Raw genomic sequence first — 17,637 nt, 5'->3', positions numbered from 1 at the left:
GATCAAAGGGACCTTCCCATGCTCTACATGTACCTCCTGCAAGAATATACTTAGAGGTGAGGAATTTATCTATAATGGACATAAAACTGTAGCCAAGGAGATGTGGAACTGCAGATCATCAAATGTGATCTATTTTATACAGTGTCCATGTCTGCTTGGCTACGTAGGAGAAACGTCGCGAATGATTCAAACTCGCCTGACTGAACACCGCTCCGCAGTGAGAACTAAAAAAACTGTTGCTCCTATGGTGAAACACTTTATAGAAAAGAATCACTGCCCGGAAGACTTGAAGTGGCGTATCTTAGAGAGGATCAAAACACCAGACTCCAAAGGAGGAGGAATCATTAGAAAGAAAAGAGAGGTGTTTTGGATCTTCATCTTCGACTCTTTTCGCCGCTATGAAATGATCTTCCGGACATATCGAATTATTCCTTATTGACGATAACCATCGAACTTGGTTGATATTTGTCGTCATGCCATAACATAGTTGTTTTATTAGGCACCCTAAAATTATTCTAAATTAGATTAAAAATAGCGGTGATATCCTTGATTAATGCCTCCTTGTGAATACTAGTATTCTCTCTAATCCTTATGTTACGTTCCCAGTGCGGTGACCATAATAGTAGTTAGTCAACAATTGATGTATCGTCAGGATTATGGCCGACCTTAATATAATATATACCAGGTAATTAAGTTCCCCTATCAAGAATTTGATTGCCGAACATATTTTTGAATATATTAATGCTGATCAAATAGTCTGCCTTCTCTTTTCCTTGTGTTGGGACTACATTATCAAACAAGGAAAATTGAGAAAATATAAATAATCCATCTTCTCTGAGGCCTATGTCATCTAATATTTATTCTACGAATTGAAGTCATGATCGAATATTCACTTCATGACATTTACATGAGAATTCGGCTGCAAACCATCTCTATCCATTTCAATTGTCGAAAATTGGTCCTTCGTTTATTTACTTCTTAGTACTGTCGGGTTTCGGAAGGTCCGTCTTCTATGTTAGTAACGGGGTAAAACGCGTTAGTCCTTCCTTGCTCGCATTTACTGCAATACGAAGATCACACACACCTGGTTCCTATTAAAGCCTCCCAACGCGGTATTTAAAAGTCCGCGCAAACCCATTGCTCATCTGGTAATACTATCGTGTGAAGGATCGAAGCTAGAATTTTCGCCGCCAGAGCAAAAGGAAACATCATTTCTTTGAGGTATGAGCTAGTCATTGCATTATGTTGCTTTGAAATTTCTCTCTCCAGGGGCATGTCCTAAGAGACAGCTCGCTATTTTGAAAGTAACTATTTGTTTAGTTTGGCATAGGAATCACACTAACAGAGGATTCCCCACATCCGGTGGAAGTCTTGTAGGTCGATCGTCATTAATACGGCTCTAAAGGTGAGCCCATTGGAGTGTACTTTTTTCTCTTTAAGGTTGTGATATGCACGAAGGGAAACGGAGGGAAGCATTTCCTTATCATGTCCCTCTCTTTACTATGCAGTTTTGTCACATCTTCAGATATATTGATACTCTAGGCGGCGAGGGAATTTTCTCAGGTCATCTCCTGTTTTATAAGGTACATATTACTACTAAGTATAGTTACCTCTATGTTAATAACTGTCAGAAACATGAATGGAGGCTTATGTACTATTCATGATAGATAAGTCCACCTATCAATATAAATGCAACGTTGAAACAAAAATATATATATATTGAATATTGGTCGAGAGTATATTATTTCTCTCATTCAGCTTGAAATCTTCGAGGCCATCTCACCCGCTGTTTATTCGCCTCATAGTTTATGATCCCTTGACAATATCAATTAAGGTAATTAGTGATTTTTGAGTTATCTATTCACTATAAACTTTGCACAAACCTGTGTAGCAACCGTGATGTCTTTTCCAATATAGGAACGGAATAAGTCAACATAGAGCGAAGCTACCGCAATTGAAAAGAGGCAACACCTTTTGGTCACATTGAAGACCGATATTAGGTAAAACGTTTATAGAAATATCCTAACTCCAAGAGAGTAGCGGTTGCATGAACCTTGCACTTGTCTTGAAATCAATAGAGGGATAAAATAACTGTGTCATTAATGTTTTTACAGTGTTTGCACTTGAGAAAAAAAGAATACCAGCTTGAGGAAAATAATTGCTCCTTTTACACTGGCCCCTAATACATCACTGCATGTCTAAATAGATGTAAGTAAATCCTAGATATGAAGACATACAGAATTCATTTTGATTTAAAAACAGGAATATTGACTGAAATATTTTATTTCAGCTATTAGAGATGTGGGCTTTTTAACCTTCAAATTGAAAAAAGGAATTGAGCTAATGACGCACTGTCCTTAAAAACATATCCTAAACTGCTCCAGTGAGTGTAAGTATTAACTAAATGTAATAAATCAATCCTAGGTTACAATAAGACCATTTTAAGCCATCCAATAGGAGTGAAGTTTGGTTATATACAGTAATTGACTCTTGTGCTCTCTATTTTAATGAATCCCCCCCTTCTTGTGACAAATAACATTGATTCCCAATGCGTTGGTTGTCATATCCTAGAATTTGAATATGTAACCATCTACCTTTCCTTTTCCTGTCTATTATTATTATTAGTGGCATGTTTCCCCTAAGTGGTTGACAACATACGAGGAAATGAAATGAATTTTTGTTTGCATCATTGAACTTATGTTAACGATGGAGGTGTAATTATGGCTACTGGTCAAATGTTCAGAGAATTGTTATTTCTATTTCTGTTTGATTAAATTGTTTCTTTAGTTTTAAAATAGAGAATGTAATTGATTATGTAATATTAAAGTTTTCCTACATGACTTACCTTTTTAGAAAGTACGTGGCTCCTCCCGAAGAAGGTGCTGGCCGCCGAAACGCGCGTCGAGAAACATTGTGCCACCTGTTGATTTTAATTTTATAATTTTTTTAATTGTAATTGTGTAAACCTTTTTAATTGTGTCTTGAATGTTTTTTATGTATTCCCCTTGTGGGTTTAATGTGTAAATGTATAATTTCTTTTAAAAACTGACAATCAATAAATACCAGAAACTGAACTGACTTGCAGGCCACCCTCCACTCTTAATTTTATTTTAAAGTTTTAAGTATTGATTGCCTAGGTTGTTTTTTGTCAAATATAGTACTTACTGTAATACTGTACTATACTCACTGCTATACTCTGGAATACGCAACATTACTCACTCTATACGACTCACTCTTTACTACTAAAAATAAAAATACACTTTAGATATGTAAGAGTGTAGCTGTGCATGTAAATGTGTGTGGCTCTAACACACTTTACTACTCACTCTCTCACTATTTAATAATCACTCTTTCACTTTTTACAACTAGATATCTAATACTCTATTTACTATTAACTCTCTCCTACTCACTATCAACTACTCACCCTACTACTCTACCACTTACTCTGTGTGTAAGTGAAAATGCAATAAATCTCGCATATGCAAACAGTTCAGCTATTAGCAATGTAAATAACAATGACTTTTACTTAAGATTTAGAAAGAAAAAAATCATAAGCAATACCAGTAGCTCTACCTTTAATAATGCCGAGACTATTGCATTGTAAATGACAGAAGTTTTTGTTATGTCACTTGTTTTTCCATATTATTAATTAAATGCAATGGCTGCCATGGATACTGTCCTAAGCTAGCAGAGCAGATTTTGTCTCCGCATCGTGGGTTTCCTTGGGTGGGTGAGAGAGAGAGAGAGAGAGAGCCTTGTGAGCTGTGGGGTTTGCACCCTTCCCCAGCACGCGCACCCTTCTTTAACTATATGCTAAACGTGACCTCTGAAACATGTTGGAGCACTGATCAAATGCATAATGGTCGATCACGTGCCGACAGCGGCACTATCCAACACGACACCCCTTTCCCCAGCACGCAGTGGCACACGACAAGACGGGCCGACTACCTGGCTACCAATGTACGAGCAGCACTTGCTACCACCCTCTGCTACAATGCACAGCATCGCAGATGCTTTTCTTTCACGAAAAGCACACATTTGCTCACATCTCAGCTGGCAAGTTAAATCGCTTGAGAAATAGTAAAAAAAAAAAAAGTCGCCATCTATTTTATTTTTAAATCTCCAGTGACCCAATATTAGTTGTTTTCCACAAACTGAGAAAAAACATTAAAAACACTTCCAGGCAGCGCTCGTCAGATTAGTCCAATGGATTTCTTATGTCACCCTCTTGGTTGATGCGGCCCCTCCTTGTAAACAGCAGCAGTGTGTGGGGGGGGCTCGCAGTGTGTGTGGGGGCTCACAGCGTGTGTGGGGGGCTCGCAGTGTGTTCGGGGGGCTCGCAGTGTGTGTGGGGGGCTCGCAGTGTGTGTGGGGGGCTCGCAGTGTGTGTGGGGGGCTCTGAGTGTGTGGGGGGGGCTCTGTGTGGGTGTGTGTGGGGGGGGCTCTGTGTGGGTGTGTGGGGGGGGGCTCTGTGTGGGTGTGTGGGGGGGGCTCTGTGTGGGTGTGTGGGGGGGTTCTCTGTGCGTGTGGGGGGGCTCTGTGTGTGTGTGGGGGGGCTGTGTGTGTGGAGGGGTCTGTGTGTGTGTGGGGAGGGCTCTGTGTGGGGGCTCTCTGTTGGTGTGTGTGTGTGTGGCATTTGCGAGAGATTAAGCTATTGGCATTGTAAATGACAATGCCATTTATTTATCTGTTTTCAAAACCAACACATAAATAAAAATGTTGTCATTTACAATGCCAATAGTTCTAACTTTTGCAAAGGCGAAACCGTTGCATTGTAAATGCTTGTTGTCTCTGTGGTACTGAGACTGTGACCTGCAGTGCCCAGTTGTTTAAAATTCTGCTATTATGTCAAGTCAAGATTTATATAGCGCTCTACTCACCCAGAGGGTCTCAAGGCGCTTTGGGGAGGGGGGTTTCGCTATTTATCAAACAGCCAGGTTTTGAGTTGTTTTCTGAAGGAGAGGTGGTTCTGTGTAAGGCGGAGGTGGGTGGGGAGAGAATTCCATGTTTTGGCCGCTAAGTAGGAGGCTATACCAAGAACCATGTACTGACATCCTGGAAGAATGTAGTGAGTGAGTGAGTGTATGTATGTATGTATGTATGTAACTGAGAACGTTATTTTCTTCTACATATCGCATCTGCAGTAGTTTGGCTCTGTGTAAGTGAGCCTGAGTACTGAAACCACTGGTATTTCAATGGCTTGACACGACAAGGAGGAGGATGAGGACAGCTTCCTCAGAAAGTGGTAGTATATGGCATGCATTCCTGTGGCTGGAAGGTGGCGATCTTAACACTGAAATAGGGAGGATGTAGACGAGGCTCCATTTAAAAATTACATGAGCACTTTTGTTAGCAAGAGGCAGCTGATTAGTTCTTCCAGGGCACTGCCATTTTCTCAATGGTAACTGAGGAGAGGGATTTTAGTTTCTGTTAGTATAGACAAGGAACTTTCTAGGTCAGTCCTGCTAGTTTGTCTTTCCCTGATTACTTCTTCAGAGAGAATAATGGCAGCCCTGTGCAGAAACCTACACTTTATTGTGCCCGTTTTGTGGGTGCGTCAGCCTGAAGCCAACCCCGTTTTACCTGCTGTGAGAAGCAACAATCAACATATATTCTGTATCTGAAGAGCAGCCTGCGATAGACACTTGAAAAAGGGAACTTCCTCAAATTTGTTCTGAAGTTTGAGACAGTGGATCCACATCTCCTTGTGTATACAAGTCAAACCCCTGGGAGTGCAGCAGGGAAGTCAGATCTGCCAAGGAAGAGTGAGGAAAGGACTATTGCACACCTGCACCACCAAGGGTAAGACCTGAAAGAAACCACATTTGACCTGTAGCAGAAATTGCCACTGCACCGAGCCAGATTCTTGCTTTTACCTGACAGCTTGTGGAGACTAGCCATTAAGGGGTCAACTGGAAGGATTAGCTCAAAGGTACTCACCAGGTGTAGGCGCCTTAAGAAAAGGAGCGAACTCAGGTTCTCTGCCCTATATACTAAGTTGGATTATATAGTATTTAGTACTTGTGTTGATTAAATAGAACTTTCTGTTTTTTAAAAGAAAGGAACTAGTCTGGACACAAATCATTCAGTCGATTGTTGAGTGCAGAGCTCAGGCTTGCCACATTAACTACCTGAAAAGTTTTTGACTGCTTGCCCTTGTTATACTCAAAGTCAAGTGTGAAAGGGGTTGTACTTGGCCCAATCTGCAGAGCTATAGTAGGATGGGGGCCAGGCAGGGCTTAATTTGTGCTGGTGCTTTCCGGTGCTTAGCACCGGCACTTACTTGACAGGGTCGGGCCTACTCTACACCCAAGCATCTGCTGCACTGCGCGCACCTCACATTTTTCAATTTACTAAGTACTGTGTGTCTCTGTGCTGTCTGTCAGACTCTTGTGCCGCGCCGCAGCGTGTTTTTCCCATCGCATTATCTCCTGAGGTCTTATAAATGTAAATACTGTATATGTTGATGGCGGCGCTCCAGCCTGCACTGCGCGCAGAGGCCTTATCCACTTACTTCTTACTTGCTGCTGTGGACGAGCCGGAGGACACTGGTGTGGGCGTTTTTTGGGCTGTACTTTGGTTATGATGGGTTAGAGGCTATGCGGCAACGTGCGCAGATTTTTTACACATTGACACGCCCCAGCCTAACCACCGCAGCGCACAACAGGCAGCTCGCTCACCACCAGGCCTAATCAGTTAATAAAGGCCGTGCACTGCAGCCGGTGTGTGTGTGTGTGTCTGCTCTGTGTCCCAAGTCCCAGCTGGCCGGTCCACCACAGCAGGTAACGCCGACCAACATTAAGTACTTTATGGCACTCACACATTTTTAGGTCAACAATGGGGGGGAACTAGAAGGGCAATTTTTAACGGGGTCCAGTGTATGAGCCCAAGTACTATAGCAACAGAAGATATACACTGTTCCCCAGGAGTGAGTGGTATACGAAGTGACCAAGCGGAGAAAGCAATTAGCAACAAGGGTTTGGCTCAAGCGCAGTAAGGCTACGCCTCAATATTGATCAACAAAACAAAGTGCCAATACTGCTCAATAGTTTGTTTAATTTATCAGAATAATGGAACCACAATTATCCTGAATGGACTACTCTTTCAATCTTGAAAGATTCTTTTATTTTTTCATATCATTTTGTATCAAAGTGCCATATTTTTTGACAATTTTACATAAAATAGAATAGCGACATCTTATTTACAAGGGGAACTCCTATCATCACAATGGATATGTGAATATATGTACAAGAGATCAATAAAGAAAATTAGTAAAAAAAAGAGTGAAGGGGATTCTCTACATACGTACCGCAATTGAAAGATTTTTCATATCGTGTCACATTCGTAACCAACATACATTCAAAACAAACGGAGTGAAAGGAAAAAGAAAAAGAACAGAACTATGTATGGGTGTCCCTCACCTATGATTCAGACAGGTGGGGGAAATTATCCCTGAGCTTTTTAATCAATATTTTGAACAACTAAACGTAGGCCATCAAAAGAGATTGGATTCTTTATATTTTGAAGATATTCACACATGTAACCGATTGGCCTAACAAAAAACAAGTAGGTCGACGCGTTTCAAATCCCCTTGAGTATGGGGATTATCCTCAGGACCATGTGAAGAGATATCTGAAAGACAAAACATGACCATTCTTACTGTCTTATCTTACTAAACCACCTTCACCTATCGCTCAGCCACTCCAACACTCATGCTGTACTTGTTAAATTTTGAAATCCATATTTGTTCGGTTTCTGTAGGGATTGAAAAATGGGCGTCAATATATACACTGGGCTAAATCACAATAAGCTTATCAGTTTTTTCGGGTGTTGTTCTCACTTAATGGTGACCAGAATGTTCGATAATTTTTTGCGCTGGTTCTACACGTACGGACATACACAGTCCACTGAAGTTTGAAGCACAAGCTGGAAAAATACAGAGACGTATATCTCATGACCGTTGTAATTATGATATCTTCTCATTGGCAATATTGAGTTTTATGCAGTGTTTACCTTAAAATCCTTTTGTTTTTTTGGGGCAATTGTCGTATTCCTAATTTTCTTTTTCTTCTTGAATCCTAGAGAAAGGCAAGGAAAAGCGGGGCTAAAATTCGAATATCAGGACTGAACTAGCCAGTCATGTCTTAGTTGTTTTCGAGTTGGGAAGCGGCTGGCGGAATACTTAGGCATTAGCGAGTGGACATATATTGTTGCTAATTGAATAGTTCGCTTTTCGCATAAAAACAAAAAATCGAAAAATGGCTTTCTTTAAACTGAGGTAATCATTCGCCCTGGTGTCATTAGCGGATGCATTAAAGTGGATGCCGTCTATTTTTTGAAAAAACACGTTGCAGATAATTCTTGTTAGGGCGCTTACCGTTAGTTGTAGAAAGGAGCTCCTATCGACAGCGTCTCAATCGGCAGTCTGCCATGTTGTTGTTTCTCTTAGTTCCGGCACATGTAATGTGCGTAAGCACGAGTTTGGGGATCTTGGGAAATGTAGTTCCTTGTCAATTTCTTAAGCAGATTGCCAAAAATATTCTTTAGAGTATTGTTTATTGTTCATTGCCATATAAATGGCCTAAAAAGGAGAAAGGAGTGCTTGGGGGATCCTAAATACTGCACAATTATTGGCGCGGTATATCAGTTGAAGTCTGTTGTAGTGACTTGGTGCCTCTAGGAGATTGTTGGGAGTTGTGGTTCCTTGTCTAAAGCTCTATAGACATTTATACTGTCACTAATCCAAGTCCAGGTAGATCTATAAATCCTTTACTACAATGGACGGTGTTTTCGCTTTGATGCCGTCATGCCACAAGTGTCAGAGTGATAACTTAGTGCTTGTAGCGTCGGTGTCAATAGGGGGGGGGTGTTGGAAGTGAATGGTTGGGTAAAAACTCCGTGGTGAGTAGACTCTTTAGTAAATTGCCAAGAAATTGGTCACAATCTGTTTTGGTTATACGCTATAACCAGCTTATTGTATTTACAGCTTCTCATTTGAAGTGACGTAATTTGCTGGCTTACAGATGGTAAAGTTCCGACATTTCATTAAGCCCATTGACTGCAATATTAAATTTCAGAATCAATAATGCCTCTCTTTTTGATAGTTTGGCCTCCAGGTCGCCGCCCCTAGGGTCTGACTCAATTTTCGAAATCACTGTCCATTTCAAGTCGTTCTCAGTATGTGTACAATCAATCCAGTGTTGCACTAAGGGCGCTGTTAAGACTTTTTTTCGAATTCTCGATTTATGTTGAATAATACGTTGTCTAATGTCTTGATTGGTTTTGCCGATGTAAAGTTTTTTACAGGGGCAGAAAATCCCATATACAACGTACTTTGTTTTACAGTTCGTAAATTTTTCATGTTTCCAAGACACTCCGTCATTTTGAAAGAGGTCTCCTTCTATAGTCGATGAACAGCAGATGCATGTCCCACATTTGTGGTGTCCAACAATTGGCGGCAAGTTGACATAATCCCTTAGGGTTTGGTTCTTTGTTTTAGGCAATGCAGCTCGTACAATTTGATCCGCTATGCTCTTATCTTTTTTGAAAGCAAACAAGGGCGATTCCGTGAATTGAATGTCAAGATCTTTTATTAGGTGCCAATTTTGATGAATTGTTTTTTTTTTAACCATTTAGATGTAGGGCAAAATGTTGATACACAAACTATACGATTTTGTGTCTTTTTCTCTTTTTTCGACAACGTTTCACGTGGTGTCCACCAGGCTCTCTTCATTGCATACTTAAAATGTCTGGAAGGGGACCCTCTTGTCAATAGTCTCTCTCTGAGGGCATTGGCATGTTCCATATATTCGTCCTTGAAAGAACTGTTCCTTCGGATCTGCAACTGAATGTTTTTGTAAATAAAACCATCGCCACTTGTATGACGCTGCTTCGCATTCTGCGTAAAATTCTCCCTATGCTCCCGGCTCAAGCTAGACCAGAAGTTGTGCGTAGTATTATTCTCAGTAAGCTTGACTACTGCAACGCACTGCTTCTGGGTGCCCCTGGGATTCTGATCAGTAAACTGCAGCGTATCCAGAATATGGCCGCTAAATTGGCCCTTTCTCGTCTGCGCTCGTCCTCTTCATCCCTGGCGCTTAAGGACCCCCATTGGTTACCTGTCTATCAGCGTATTTGTTTTAAATAACTGTGTATAGTGTTTAAGGCCCTCCATGATCAGGGCCCTGTCCCGTTACAAAAGCTTTTCTCCTGGTACTCGACCTCCAGAACCCTGCGTTCTTCATCTGCTTATTTAGCCACAGTCCCTAAAAACCGGAGGATACGGATGGGAGGCCGTTCCTTCTGATACACTGCGGCCAAACTCTGGAATTCCCTGCCAGTGACTCTAAGGAGCACAGGGAAATGCTGCCCATTTAAAAAAAGGTCTGAAGTCCCATCTATTCCCTAGGGCAGTGCAGTGAGGTGTTCCGTGTTGGTCTGGATAAGTCAAAGCGCCAGGATACCCTTTGGGTGACAGTCTGCGCTACACAAGTAGGCAATACATACATACATTCTTCCCTAACGGTAAATTCTCCTTTAGGCTCCGCGGGTGGTTGCTTGTAAAATGTAAAGCCTTATTTCTGTCAGATTTCTTTTTGAAAAGCGTGGGGACTAAATTACCATCTATACAGTAGACTTCTACGTCTAGAAAAGCCATTTTTTCTTTAGAGTGTTGTAAACTGAACTTGATGTCTCTAGTCTGATTATTTAACCACTCATGGAAAGCTAGCAGTTGTTCTTCATCGCCTGTCCAAGTGAAAAAGACGTAGTCTATAAAGCGGATCAATCCGCCTATCCACTGTTTAAACGGGTTGTTCTCAAATATAAACTTTTCTTCAAATTGACTCATGTATAGTACCGCTAATTCTGGGGCAAAGGGACAGCCCATTGCGACTCCTTTTGTTTGAAAAAAGAAGTCGTCTTTGAATTTGAAGTAGTTTCTTTTGAGAGCCATTTTTGCCAGTTCTAAAATTAACTCAGTAGGAATTCTCATTGGCCTGTCTCTGGTGTTGAGGAAAAATTGTAGGACCTCCAAGCCTTCGCCTTGTGGGATCTGAGTGTATAGTGAAACCACATCCATGCTGACTAAAAGATCTTTGTTTTCAGTAAATGGAAGGAGCTTAAGTTTATTAATGAAATCGGTTGTGTCTTGCAAAAACGATTTTACGTCTGTCATAAATGGTACATATTAATGATTTATGATTTAATCTGAGACTGAGTCCAGGTTCCCAAAGAGCGTTTAGGTCTTTTCTTACACACTGCAACATGGCCGCCGCTCCCTGGTCGGCCGCAGACTAGCGTTGCAGCGTAGCTTCGCCGTACAGGCCCCTCCTCTGCGCTTGCCTGGCCCCCGTGAACTCCCCCTACATGTGATACGGGGTCACGGGAGAATTGCCGCGAGCAGCTAAAAGACCAGGATTCCAAATCATACACCGCCCCGGCTTCTCCCTGACCTTGACGTGTGGGTAGGTGTCGCGGTGTGGTACCACCTGCGGACAGGTAAGCTTGTCCCCCACGGGGGGCTCCAGCATGTAATACTTTCTATTGTGCTGCCTCACCGCTGCATACATTTGAGTGCAGGGTTCCCTGTTACCATACGGACGCGTGACTTAATCCTCGTCATTGACTCGTGAGTGCACAGCCTCCAAGACCGATACATACGCTAGGTTGTTGCTGACACCGGGGGGTCACTGCGTTGCCCTCATCATTTCCTCTGGGCCTGATGGGGTGGACGCGTGGTCTCCTTGGTTGTGCACGACCGCTGTGAGCGCATGTTTGTAGACATACTTAGTGACACTCTCAACGGGAGCAATGAAAGCCTTGATTTGGCGCTACTTGGGTTAACATAGCGCTCCCTCAATTTTTTGCATACAATACACGGCATCCTGGCAGCAGTGCTTAAGACTTAGACCATGACCCGTGTCTCCCCTTCCTCCTAAGGTACCTACCACTTGGGTGCCAGCACACTTGAGAAGACCGGTGAAGCCCGTCTTTGGTTTTAGTAGGGTGAGAATCTCGAGAAACCTTTAACCCTTTTAATTGTTGTAATCCTTACACGGTAACCCGTAGTTAGTCGTACACATTGCCTCTGCTTACTTTTTAATTGTTAATTTTTACCTTTCACTTCAATCTATGTTTTTCTGAACAGAGTTGTTGTCTCTACGCTCTCTGTTCGTTGAAAGATACACTGTAACCAAGCCATGGTGACCTTCGATGACCGCAGAGTGCACTGAGGGGTAACCCCTTCACCCTTTCTGTGGTCCTCTCTTAGGTCCCACTAAGACACAGCAGGACCATCCAGCCTGCGTTCCTACTTCAAGAGGAAGGTAGTATTCGCCCCTTCCTCCCTGTGTAGCACTAATTCTTTGTAGGTCCTGACGAATTGCTCCACAAGCATGAAACATGTCGACCTTTAGGTAGAACACACACTGCTGGATCCTTGCACTAGCGTGTTTTTTCTCCTCACTGTTTTTAGTAAGGTAGTTAACCACATCACTAAAAAGTTGCAGTGGATTTGCTAACCTTTTTTAATCTTTACCTTTTGCACACGTCTACACTTCCCCTGAAGCCCTCACACCCACATGCACCAACTGGCAGGAACAAAAGATCTCTGGTAAAGAGCCCCTTTATGGGTGCCCGTCAGACATTGCAGCGCCAGTCTGACAAGGAGCAAAACCCAAATGATGAAGCATGACACCTAGCTTGCTGGGTGTGTGAGGGTTTCAGTTCCAAAAGCAGGATTCCCCCCGCTGCTTTCTCCGCTTGGTCACTTCGTATACCACTCACTCCTGGGGAACAGTGTATATCTTCTGTTGCTATACTCACACACTTTTGTATTAACTGTTTAACCATCCCCAAAAGCTGCATGGTTCTCATGAGGTGAAAACAGTGATTTATGTAAATTATTATGCAATAACATATCGCGATAGATAATATGCCTTCTGTCACTGAGAATTTGAAACCGCTGTTATAAGTGCCTCGCAGCCTCATACTCCCGAAGTCCTTTTGTATTGTACGCTGGCTGCTGTACGAAACACAGACTGATCGAGCCGGGGCCTGAAAGTGAAACCTATTGAGGAAACGTCCCGTTACCAAAGCCAATCCTGAATCCGATTCCAATCCTCACAATGTGATTTTTCAATAAGGGGCGGCGGGGGGCCGCAGTACGGACCTGCCGGGCCAGGGTTAAGAGCACAGTACTACTGTATGTAGCAGGACCCTTTGGTTAAGAGAACATGACAAGGTGACTCTAGGGGCCGAGAGAGGTTTTATTGCGTTAATTCTTGATTACATGAGATTTTCCTTCATGATCAGGCCCTTAGATGTGTTGCAGCACCTAAAGATCAGATTCTGCAATCCTAGGAAAACCACCATTTGCATCCTTTAAATCTGGTTAGGTTCCGAGATGGGACACAGGCCATACAATGATTTACATGTGTATATTCCATGTCTGGCTGCTTTTCACATTAAGTAGTGTTTTTAAAAACCATATTGCACAAGGCTACACATTTATTTCATGGGAATGACACACTTCCCTTGAAATATGGATTCGATGTAATGGGGGAATAGTCTTAGGCTGTTTTATTGCCTCCAGCTAGCTAACCCATAAGCCTGTCAGTGTGTTTAGGTCCGTCAGTCCCAAACCGCCCTCCACTCTCCACCCCTGCCGTTTTCTTTATGAATACTTTTTATGAATCCTACTCAAACAAGATGTTTTTTCAACAAATCAAAGCATGTTTTTGTGAAACCTACCTTCTTAGTAATATGTGGTTATCATATAATGCTTCACTTAACACACATCTTCCGCTTTTACGTACTGCAAAGAACAGATGTTACTGTTGCCCAAGTTACCTGGCTCTGGCAGCAGGCATTACGAGCTCACAACTCAACTGTAATCACTAATTACAGTTGCAGGCCATTTCATTGCTTTATTAAATGTAACTAATGATGACAAAACTTTACTGTACTAGGGAAATTACAGACGGGCTTTTAAACAGCGATTGCAGGCAACCGCGTATTGAAATAATATATTACGCGGTTACCAATAATCAATCAAGTGACTTAGGATGTGAACACTGAGCCTCTCTTCTTTGAAATATCCTCCCACTTCTCCAAGGTGGCAAAAAAAAATCAAGGTGACAAGAGCTGCATCCTGGCATGCATCGAGTGCCGCGTTATCCTTAAAAAAATGTATGTTCAGCCCACGAAGGCTTCAGAAGCAGGCAGCCAATATGTGCACTAACATTCAGAAATTGGGGCCATATGAAACCTGCTCTTGAAGCTCTCCACCACCTTCTTGTCAATGTCAGGTCTAAAATCAAGGTACTGAACCCCCTCTACAAACCCAGTGTTTAATTTGAGCCGGTGTATTCTGGTGCTCGGCACCGGCACCTAATTGTCAACAATGGTGCTTTGTGACAGACTACCTCAAGGTGGCGCTTTCTGAGATGACCACAAAACCAGTTAATTATTAATTCAACATACATTAAAACTGACTATTACCTGCCGCCCAAGCCATTCTTAGAACTTTGGGGGCCTGGAATAGTCCAAACTGTCGCACTGGTAGGAGTGAGATGATGGTTAGTCGTTGTGTTGTTATTTTCATTGGCGGTACAAAAGGGGGTGGTGGTAGAAAAGCTTTATTCGATTTTTGTAAAATAAAAAATCATAAAAGCATCAACATCAGAAATGAATACATATAAAAAACTGTACGATGCTAGAAATAAGTAACAATATTTACAATGACTTTAGGAACATGATAGAATTTTCCTTTTTAAAAAGACACTCTTTAAAAAATTAGTCATAGTTGCCACACATAGTTCATCATTTAAGAGCTGGAGATACATCAAAGCAATCCGACAGTGACGCCATGGGCCAAATTTGTTCAAAAGTGGTTTAATCCATCGGGCTCTTTCATTATAATAAAAACCACAGAAACAGATCACGTGCAGTGTTGATTGATCAGATCTCCCATCACACGGACAATTAATACGTTTTTTAGACCAATCATTAATTTGAGGGAAAGACACTAAGCGGTAAAAAATATCAAATCTACATCTGGTGAGTAGGTACCTATCAAAGCCCCTGGAACACCAGATCAGATAGAACTGCATATTTTCTGAGGTGAGCAAGGAATGGTACCGCAAAACCGGGACTTTGTTCAGTTCTACCGCTAGCCTCAGAGATTCCAAATGAGCCCAACATTCTTTCTTTAGGGCTACCCTCGTGATCCTACATAGCCCCTTCGGTTCATTGTAATACTCGGGTTTACCCAGGTCAAGGCAAAACTTTCTGATGTAAGTTAGCCATGGTATTTTATGAGAGTTATCGAGGGCCATGACGTCGAGCATGATTTCTCTGTTTAAAACTAACTCGTCTGCAGTCCAGACCCTGTGCCAAAGAAGTAATGGCTGCATCGCAATCTGGTCACTAATGTGACGGACCCCCAGCTCGGCGTGGCAATTATATACTGCAGTACTAGATGGAACAGCTAAAATAAACCTTAAAAAAGCATTTTCTACGGATTGAAGTTCTCTTGAATCAAGAATACCCCAGACGCCTGCCCCGTAAATCGCTGTACTTACACATTTGGCAGAATAAATCTTAAGTAGAATAGCTGGAGGTCTTTTTCCCATTTTGCGCGAAAAGGCCATAAGTGCTGCTGTGGCCTTTTTGAAAGACAGGATTCTACTCTTAAGTGCTGGACCCCAGTGTCCGGCAGCCTCCAGAACTACTCCCAAATATGTGAAGGTTTTAGTGGTCAGCACTTTATCCCTACCGGCAAACAGTTTGCAGGTTTTGGGTTTTCCTCTGGTGCATACCATCGCAAAGGTTTTCTTTACATTTAGAGACAGGCCCCTGGATTCCATAAAATTAGTATACGTATCGAAGGCTAACTGCAGACCCCTCTCAGTTCTAGCCATAATAACGTCGTCGTCCGCATATAGTAGGGACACTACTTGTTTAGAGTTGATTCTAGGAGAATCAATGACTTTGGACGCCAGGACCTCTTCAAGATCATTCGTCTAAAGATTAAAAAGAAGGGGCGCAACGACACACCCTTGTCTCACCCCTCGTCTCACATAAAATGGTTTGGTACATTCACCACTGACACCAAATCTCACCCTTCCCCTAGCCCCAGCGTATAGTTGTCTTAAAAATGAGATAATAGGCTCGTCTATTTTGAGTTTTTCCAGCACCTCCCATAATCGATCGTGCCTGACACAATCGAACGCGGCACTAAGATCGACAAATGCCGCATAAAATTTTTCAGCCTTGGCCTGTACATATTTCCCTTGAAGGAGTGTGAAGTTTAAAACCTGGTGCCCATCCCTTCTCGGAAACCATATTGGACCTGGAACAGTACACCTGCATCTTCAACCCATGATGATAATCGGTTTAGGACGACCCTTCCCACAATCTTCATAAAAGAATCAAGAAGGGAGATGGGACGATAGCACAAGGGACTCTCTCTGTCTCCCTTCTTGAAAATGGGAATAATGATGGAATCAGACCAGGTTTTGGGAAGGCCCAACTCGCCACTTGCATCCATCACTCTTTTCAGGATAGGGGACCATAAATCTACCGAATGTTTAAACAAATCAATAGGTACCCCATCAATTCCCGGGGCCTTTCTTCCCTTACTCTGCTCTATGGCAGTGGCCATTTCGCCAGTTGAAATTCCCAAGTTAACTTGATTGAAGGTCCGAAATGCCTCTTTTTCAATGCCCTCCATGTCAACTAGTTTTAAGGTCTCCCCAGGGTTATAAACTTCCGAAAAGAAGTTGATCCAGGAAGATTCGCTAATGGCGACCTCAATCCTCGCGCTATTTAAGATATTAAAAAACAGTGCATTAACTGCGCGCCAGAATTGGGCACTATCCTTAGATTGGGCTGCAAGAACCAAACTGTTCCAGGCCTCCTGTTTAATGTTTTTCTTACAGTTACTTCTGGACAATCTATAAATTTTTCTGCAATTAGCCACCTCTACCGGGTCCCTGATCTTTTTGTGTAGAGCAGCCTTCAAAAAGGAATGTGCCTTAGAGCAAACCATGAGTTAGTCGAAGTGCTGGAAGAAGAAACTCGCCCACTCCGGGAAAAACTGTCTCTGATATTGTGTGAGATAATTTCAAAAGCTTTCAACACATCCTCACTAGAAGTCTCTTCATCTAAACACCTCTCAATGTGGGCGAGAGATCCCCTGACTCCATTTAATGGTATACCCGTTAGGTCTAGGCATTTCACAAGATTTCAACCATGACAGTCTCTCTATCAGGGAATTATGTAGAGCCTGTGGGAATCTGATAGTAAAGGAAAGGGGAAGATGATCACTAAACCCCACCGGATGGGTGGAAAAATCAGTATACCAAGAGGCATAACTTTCAGAGGCCACAATATAATCTATGGTGGTACCGTCGCCTCTCCCCACAAAAGTTGCACTAAAATCAACACAGGGAGTGCATAATCTGTTTACAAAATTTAAATTAAAAGATGCCAACAGTTCATTCAATAAATCCCCCCGTCCTGATGAGAAAAGTGTGGGGATGAATCATCTACACCTGCCCCAATAAATCCGCACCCCCCAGCTGCTAGGTCAACCAAATTGTGGTTAAGATCCCCCCCACCAACGATAATACA

Source organism: Lissotriton helveticus, chromosome 3_2 (assembly GCF_964261635.1).
Source record: "Lissotriton helveticus chromosome 3_2, aLisHel1.1, whole genome shotgun sequence".
NCBI classification, from domain to species: domain Eukaryota; kingdom Metazoa; phylum Chordata; class Amphibia; order Caudata; family Salamandridae; genus Lissotriton; species Lissotriton helveticus.
This window is presented reverse-complemented; position numbering follows the sequence as displayed.